The 8,889-nt window shown below is 37.4% G+C and overlaps 1 protein-coding gene across 5 annotated transcripts in view; it reads left to right on the top strand.

The window, feature by feature from the left end:
* The first annotated feature begins 870 nt into the window (after positions 1-870).
* Positions 871-8,889, top strand: part of ttll7 (tubulin tyrosine ligase-like family, member 7) — a 94,620-nt gene continuing 86,601 nt past the window's right edge. For all 5 annotated transcript variants that reach the window (XM_037768949.1, XM_037768952.1, XM_037768950.1 and 2 more), the window contains exon 1: positions 871-1,091. The gene's annotated coding sequence lies outside the window, so the exon portion shown is untranslated. The remainder of the gene's footprint in view (positions 1,092-8,889) is intronic.

Here is an 8,889-nt window from a genome sequence, read left to right as displayed (position 1 = left end):
TAAAACAAAATTTAACAAATAAATATATAAATATACATTTACTGAAAGTAATAAGCAATAAGTACATACACCAACAACTTGATAAAAAATCTTCAAAATGAACAGGAACCTGTTGAAACCTTAACTACCCATTTTAATATAGCAAACAAATTAGTCAAAACTTAAACGGGAATTCAAATTCCAGTTTATAATGTGTATAGCATATAAGCATAAAAGTGCAATGAATATATCGGCCCCATTGTCACCGATACCCGATCCAACTGTTTGAGTAAGTATCGGCCCGATATCCGATCCATTGGTATTGATGAATCCCTATTATTTACTTAATAGATTCCATTACTTTGACCAATGATCACTCTGTGCATAAAATCTGTCTCTCAATTATTATTATTATTATTATTATTATTATTATTATTATTACTAATAATAATAATAATAAAGTTTATTATTATTACTTAATTCACCAAATATGCAAGAGTCTGACAACGTTTGAGGAATATTTCCAGGTTATTACAGCAATGAATAGGTAACAAGAAGTGAATGTTAATGACCTCTGAGAGGGATAATAAAGCAGAGCTGTTTTTTAGCACCATGGCCAGCGACTCAGTTGCTAGGTAGCTTTCTAGTGTTTGTATCAGGAAGAACTGCGACCGAAGCCTAAATTACGACCTAAAAAGAGGTGTACGAAACATACCTCGCAGCTTTTTTTGTATTTTATCCTCACTCACAACTAGTTAAGAGTTAAAAATAACACGTGCTGACTTCACATATACGCCTTACAGTACACCAAACGTCACGTTGGTGCCACATTGAGAATGCAAACTTCAGCACTTTATTCAGCCCACCCCCCCTCTCTCTGAATGGTTTCGCCCATTGGACTCGCTCCAGCACTCTCATACAGCACACACAAGAGGACTTCAAGATACTGATTTCTGTCTGTTAAGTAACGTCAGTTTTTAAGTAGTAACGCCAAAATAAACACTGTTATAGTGTTAGAAACACTCTTGGGGACTGGACTGGTTCTTTACAGAGACAGTGTTTCACTTAACAGCGGCTGAGACCAGCAAAAGAGCTGCACTGGACTGAATAAGGTAACGTTAAACGGGCTACTTCGTCTACTGTCGCCTCTCCATCCTTCTGCTAAGCTAAGCTAACTGTACAAGTAGCACAGGGTCATTATGTGTTCCTCTTTGATTCATTAGATCTCATTCAGTAATTCATTTCATTTTGAAGCTACATTAACAATGACAAGGCCGTCATTCACAAGGCTAAACATTAACGCTGCTTTGATGTGTAGCAGGTGAACTGAGATTGTTTCCTTGTGTGTGATCCTTCCACCTGACCTGGACACTAGCAACCCTAACGTTAGCCACCACTAGCTTATTCATAGCATTAAGAACACCTTGCTTCACCTTTGTGACATTCAATTTGACCAATTTCCTGACATCTAAGATATTACACGCGAGGTTTAAGAAATCCAGCTTGCACTAATCATCCTGAAATATAAGACAGGATGTGTTAAAAAAGGGGGATGGCCTACTACCCCTTTCAGTGATCTGGAAGATACCATATTGACTGCTGCTATGCTGTGACAAGCAGAGATCCCCCTCCTAGCTGCTCTTAGTACAGGGAATGAAATTAGCACCTGCCACCTGCCAAATAACAGGGTAAATGTTGGCTGTGGCAGGTGAAAATTTCAGGTCACCTGCCACCATGGCAGACAGGTTTTCCTTATATTAAGAAATATTATTTTTACAAAGTAATTCTAAAGCCTAAATTAAATATATGGTAACACTTCATGGTAATTAGCTGATAATTACCAAGTTAACCTATTTGAAATTTCTTTGGAATTACTGCCAAATTACCCCCAGTATTTACCTATAAATGTATTGAAAATTACTTTATTATAAACATAATTTAATAATTATATTCTGCTATTCCCCAATAGCTGGTAATTTATTTAATACATTTCCAGGAAAAGAATACAAAGTTAATTGATATGCTTTATTTCCAAATAAATATAAAAATATACATTTACTGAAAGTAATAAGTAATAAGTACATACACCAACAACTTGATAAAAAATCTTCAAAATGAACAGGAACCTGTTAAAACCTTAACTACCCATTTTAATGTAGCAACAACTTGGTCAAAACTTAAACGGAAATTAAAATTCCAGTCTATAATGTGTATAGTATATGCTTTATTTCCATGTCTGCTGGTAAATAGATGATAATTAGCAAATAACTTCTTTGAAATTTCTTTAAAAAACTCCCTGAATCATGACATCAGCTACCAGGTTACATTTGTGTACACAATAAGTCACACAATGGGGAGATTTGTGCTGATCAGAAGTGTCTTCTATTAGGTTTGGTATTGGAGGTAAATATTTGGTAAATATTTGGGTAATTTGGCAGTAATTCCAAAGAAATTTCAAATATGTAACTTGCTAATTATCACCTAATTACCATGAAATTTGCAGACCTGTAAAATGAAGTGTTACCAAATATAGTCATGGATTAAGGTTACATGATATATTCCATAATTCTACCGTCTGGTACCACTGACTCAGTGTTTACAGTTTTAAAGCGTTCTACCTAGTGGCAGACAAAAAAAATGAGTGGCCGGTAGAAATGTTCAGTGACCTGCCACAGTGGCAGGTGAGGAAAAAGGTTAATTTCAGACCCTGTCTTAGTAGCATAGCTTCTTAGCTCAGGCTAGCTTTGCATGTAAATAAATCTGGTCTTGGCATGCAATACTATTGCAGTGGATGCTCAGAGTTCATTACACTGTTCTTTGAAGAGCCATTTAATTTAGTCTGGTCTGTTTTATAGTCCACTTAAGAGACCACATGCTGATAGAGCAGCCTGGAGATGACCAGTCCTTAAAAGAGCAGATGTATTACATAATAATAACATAACATATGAGCTCTCGATGGCATCCTGCCTCCTGGAATTATCCCAGAGATAAGGCTATTAAGAAGGATATGATATGTATAATCTTGTATTTTCATGCAGACTACAGTTGGCGTCCTGCAGCTTTTGGATTAATACATGATATTCATTGCAGCACATTGCAACTACAATATCTAAGCAAGTAGGTTTGGTTGCTATTTGATACAGGTTTTAAATTACATGTCATATGCACAACAGTTCACATATCTGTGTCAGCATTTTTTTTTTTCTCCAGGTGATTAATTCATCTTTGATTGACAGGCATCTTTCCTTTGTAATATAATGCTGGGTGTAGGAGCTATTCATTTGTTGTTAGTATTTAGTTGTTGTTTTACTAATAATAAGTAGTATTGTTTGATTTATTATTCTGGATGTTCACTTTATTTAGATTTGATTTTTGACAGTGATTTCTTTTGCTAGTTATTTATTTAGTTTAATTATTTTCTTGTTTAGTAGCCTATATTTAGTGTTTTGCATAATTAGTATTTTGTTTTCTTTTGTTTATGAATTGGGTAAAACTGTGGGCACCCGCGGTTATATAGGTAGGTAGGCAGATATAGCACCAGCATGCACCTGGGTGGACTTATGTTTTTTTTACCAGAACAAACGAGCCAGTGACATCCATGTTTTCTTTGTGCCTCGTTTGCTTGCTTTTTTTGGCTAAATAAATGATCAAAAACACATACATTTTGCATGGACAATGGACTCTTTTGCCTGCGCAAACCACATACCCATGGTGCGTCAGTGGCCCTTTGATTTAAGTTTGATTTTTATGAAAAATGGACACCACACTGGGTTTTCCCGATTGCATGAAAACCAGTCTAATCTGGAAAGAATCAGACAGGATTAGGTACAAATGTAGAGCAAAGTGTGTATGATTCACAGTTGAACTTATACTCATATGTGGTGATGATACACCTGCATGTAAAGCTTACTTTGAGCGCAGTGCTTTTTTCACATTGTTGCAACCATAAATTATTTGCTCCATTTTTTTCCCATTAATCCAGAAAATAAGGTCAGGCAAAACCTTAAACGTTTAAGGAAGCGGCTGATTTTTTTTATTAGACATTTTTGCCTGCATCGCTGTAGATTTTCTCTGATAAAGTTAAGCTTAGCATTCAGCTGTTTGTTAGTGTATTTCAGTACCCTGTGGGCTGAAAGCTCCCACACTTGTTCCTCCTCATATCTGGAGGAAGGCACGAAGCCAGAGTTGGGTCACTGGTTTGAGCTAATTTTAGACCCGCTGGCAATTCTAAACCAACTACTTCCCTGTGAGAGTAGCCCGCAAACTCAGCTATCATTTTTCCTGGGAGGACAATGTGGTGGTAGCGGCCAAGAATAGAAAGAGTTTTTACAAAAGGGATCTTGTAAGCATACTGTATTTTTCAGACCTTAAAGATGTTCACACTCACATTGGCATTGTGCTGTTTAAGTGTAAGAAAATTCCAGTGAAAAGGATTTATACTATGTGACAAAAAGGTCAATTTTCTACTTGAAAATTCTTTTGTTTACATTTGCTTTTCAGTCAAGGATGTGTAATAGTACGTGTCTCTGCTCTTCTTTTGAATGGTTATACATACCCCGAGGTCCCTGCACTGCTGTAATGGCAAGACTGGGACATACTGCCTGTTCAGAAAAGAACTGCTGACACAAGGCTAAGTGGCGTTTCCCTCAAGCCTTTCTATTGATTCTGTATTTGACGACTGCTTTCAAGATGTAGTTTCATCATGTAAGGCAGGAGGAACATAAAACGAACCCTCAAGGGAAGCACCGCTGGTTGTTGAAGGGACTTGTGTAATAGGTGTGACACCAGCTGTCATGAATAAACAGTCTACCGCGTTGGTTCAGCTTTTCCTTTGGCACACTTCTTGTTAAGCTATTTGTACTGTCCTTTTGGATTTGCTTTTGATATAAAAGGGAGTATCGTATTTTTTTTAGTACCATTGTCTTATGATAGTAATAATAATAGATAATAGAGTGCTCCAGGGATGACGCTATTTTGTAGGCCAACCAGGAGGTCAGCATCGCCCTGGTTCCCTCCAAAAAAAGCCAATGGGATTTTTCCATTATTATTGCAGAAAAAAAGCTTTGTGGCAAACAAACGTTTAGGATACTTACACGTTTTGTTCAGTAAGATAATCTCCACTACTGAACACCACCTTTATGATTTTTGAAGTGTGAATGCAATCGCCAGAAGTAAAAAGCTAACGTTGGGCTAGAACCAAACTCCACCACGGGCAGGCACGAGTGCGAGTAAACACAGCCAGGCTGTAACATGGACAAGTCGGCGTGATGACATTTAGTAGTCTCATTTAGCCGCTTGACAGCAACCACCTTTTGTAAAACACGTAAAATGTTGAGTGGAATATTTACTGACATATTTTAAATCACAGAACAGAACATTAAAATCTCTTAAGCTTGTGTTAACCACAGACCTTATTTCAGACATCTAACCAAAAACCCATCCAAAAAAACCCATTGACCTCCAGACGAAGAAACCAGAAGTGCTTAAAATGATAACTCATTTCCGGGATTTAGGACTCATTCCTGTAGCACTCTATATCAATCAGTGTGAAGATGAATTTCTTGGTAGTTTTGAACTAGAACCACTTTACTACCTAATATTCTTTCAGTAAATGTGATGTAGTATGAATGCTGCAGACAAAACACATACTGTATATATATATATATATATATATATACATATATATGAGATACACTCATTAACAACTTGAACTCGTGCTGGATAATTAGGGGGAATTCTGCATGACAACACCCTGAAAGACAGACATGCTTTTGTCACGCATTTAGAGCCTGTGAGACAGAGAGTGATGCAGATGAGCAGCATGGAGAGCTGACTCTCTACAATGAAGCCTTTCTGTGTTGTGTGTGTGGCAAAGGGGAATTGCATGAGATCAGCATCAAATAGGAGATCTGCCTGTTCAGCTCTGCTCTGCTGTGGTGGCCCTCTGGCTCCCTCTGCTGGAGAAAAAGTGTCACAGCATCGGAGGATTAACAATAGATACTTAGTGGAGGGGATTTAGTGAAGATTTAATACTTCCCTGAAGGATTAATTGCGATGATGCTAGCAGTAAAATATATTGGCAAGTAATTCTTTCAAGGTCTGAATCCATTTTGTGGATGTACTCATGTTGTATACCACACAATCTTACGAAAAGTGACCAGAAGGCTGCCTCTCAATGAAAAAAATTACATATATGCCTTTGATACTATCTGGGAACCTTATATTCACTTTATGTAAAATTAATGTATGTCTGAAACATTACAAGAGACTGAGGAAAAGGTTAATGTTTGAGTGATGGCTGGCTGCCTGGCTAGGAACAGGGAGAAATGGTAACCTTTCACTTAATTATTTATTTTTAATTATTATTGTTGTACGTTATTTTTTATTTAATCATCATTTTTTTTAATGTATTTATTTATTAATTTTTTTTTTTTTAGATGTTTCAGATATTTTTTCAGATTACTCAATTTTTGTCAGATGCTTCAGCGTAATACAGTGTACTATATAGGACAGCTTTGTAAAATATGTCATAAATATCATTATTTTTATAACAAGCATACGTTGTTTGTAATGTTTCTTTTTAAAAAATTGTACCTTTTCTATTTTATTAGACAGGAAATAAAATTACTGCAATGATAGGAAGGATATGGTATGTGATAAAAGTCACTGAGATAAATTCAAACTTGTGACGTCAAAACAAGATGTCCTGCTTGAGTCACTCTATCAGTCAGTGTGATAACAATCACTCTAATCTGGTGTCCAGTTACACTGAAATCCCTCTTCTATCATGTGAATGCAAGCAAACTAGGCCGCCTTGCAGCTGAAACCACCACTAACACTAAGACAAATGAGCAAAACACGACAGAGCCTCTCTTTGCTGGGTCATCCATCAGTGAGCTAGCAAAGGGCCTAAAATGTGACCTTATATATGGTAGTCAGGCAAAAAAGCATAGATAGAAATGTGAAATTTAGAGGTGCAAAGAAAGAAATTTAATCACATTATCAGAGAAGATATTGGAAATTTCTATGGGTGAATATGCTTTTCTTCCAGTTATCGTTGTAGCACGACTTAAGGTGGGCAATCTTGAGAAACTAGCAAGAGTACACTAGATTTTTAAAAAATGATCCAGCTGAAAAACCCAGCCCAGTGTTGCAAACTCTTCTCTAATAAAAGTAGCTAGCAGCACTAGCTCCAAAAGTCCCTAAATCTAGAGAGAAAGTTGCCAAGTCGGCAACACTGACAGTCGCTTCAGGTCTTAGGTCAGGCAGGTAGACAGGTAGGTAGCCCGTCCAATCAACATTCAGGCCTAATGAAATGATTGGACGGGTTTATTACAGTCCTGCGACAGCCGCAGGTACCTGATTTGTTTCTTTTTTTTGTCAGGGCATTTGATGTATTGATTGCTGTCGAGATCCTTACCAATCCTGCCTTTAGACATTTTAGGTCCAAGCTTAATGCTAAATATTACCACTTTGAAACGGAAGATCTGAAACATGAGGTTAACACCATTAACAATTCTTAATATTGACATAAATAGAAATATTAAACATTATGTTTGCATCCAAAATTACATACTAACATGACAATTAGTACGCTAAACAGATTTTTTAGTATGTTCAAAACATTTGTATGAAACCAATAGTATGCAAATTGCATACTATTTCAGGTGACATATTACAGTATGCAACGCTGGACACTACGGCGGCATAAATATCCCACAATGCAATGTGATAGTAATGACAACGTTCACAACAGACGTTGACGGGCAGCTCTGTAACATCAATAACGCTTCAATTTAAGTATTTGATTTCACTTTGCTAGGCATAATATAGTTTTTAAATTGATTCAGACTTTGATTCTCAAAAATCATCGTTTTGTTCTGATGAGATTGGCCCAGGTTACCATGGTTACACGTCTCCAACCGGCAAGGAAGCTCTCAGGAAGTGACGACGCAAATTCAGTGCGTCCGAAAAGATACATACTACTGTTTATTCACACAAAAGTATGTTGACCGATATTACACATATTGGTTATGTAGTGCATAGTATGTGATATCGGACAAAGCCATAATGTTTAATTTAGAATATCTACTGTGGCTGCTGATATTCAATGTTGATGAAACACAAAAAAGAGCAATAAAATAATTGCTCCTTAAATTATTAAGACTCATAATCCTGCAACATTGAGCAAAAATAATTAGGATTAACACCACAGCCTTTGTCTGGGGACTGTGTGTATTTTTCCGAGATTACTTGCATTAGATTATGCTTTTGTGTTCCAGTCCTATGCGTGTGTGCTTGTAGGTGTTTAGTTGCATAATATGTGCCTGTCAGATCCCCCTTTGTTCCTGAGGGATTACATGACACCGAGGTCCAGTGCTCCCATAGAGACAGTGTTCCCTGCCTCCTGTACAGAGAGCCGGTACACCGCTGGGAGGTGGGGGCAGGTTGTTGTCAACAGCACAGCTTGCCTCACTTTATCACCCTGACTCTTTGTTGTTGCTCCCCCCCCTCTGAGCTGATCTCATTCCAGTCTCTGTCCTCTCCAAGATCAATGTCTTGTGCTTACCACAGGCAGACCGAGAGGCCGACAGTGAAGACTACCGAGTGATCGAGTAATGCAATTGGATTGTTTCCCCATTCTAATTTGTCCAGAGGATGCTGATCGAATCGATAGGGTTGCTTTTCAAGTCACCGTGTGTGCATATCTTCTTCTGATGTGCCTGTGTGTACATGTAGACCTACAGGTGTATCTGTGTGGATAGTAAACACTGGTAGATAGGGAATGGGCTTTTCAGTATATTCTCACCACTAGAGGCTACTGTTGATCTCTGTATGAAAAGCAGAAGCGGCACCATAAGTTTACTGTAGATGCAACCTTACTGGTGTATATTACTAGAGCTGATATGG

The sequence above is a fragment of the Sebastes umbrosus genome, chromosome 5, assembly GCF_015220745.1.
Source record: "Sebastes umbrosus isolate fSebUmb1 chromosome 5, fSebUmb1.pri, whole genome shotgun sequence".
NCBI classification, from domain to species: Eukaryota; Metazoa; Chordata; class Actinopteri; order Perciformes; family Sebastidae; genus Sebastes; species Sebastes umbrosus.
This window is presented reverse-complemented; position numbering and strand designations above follow the sequence as displayed.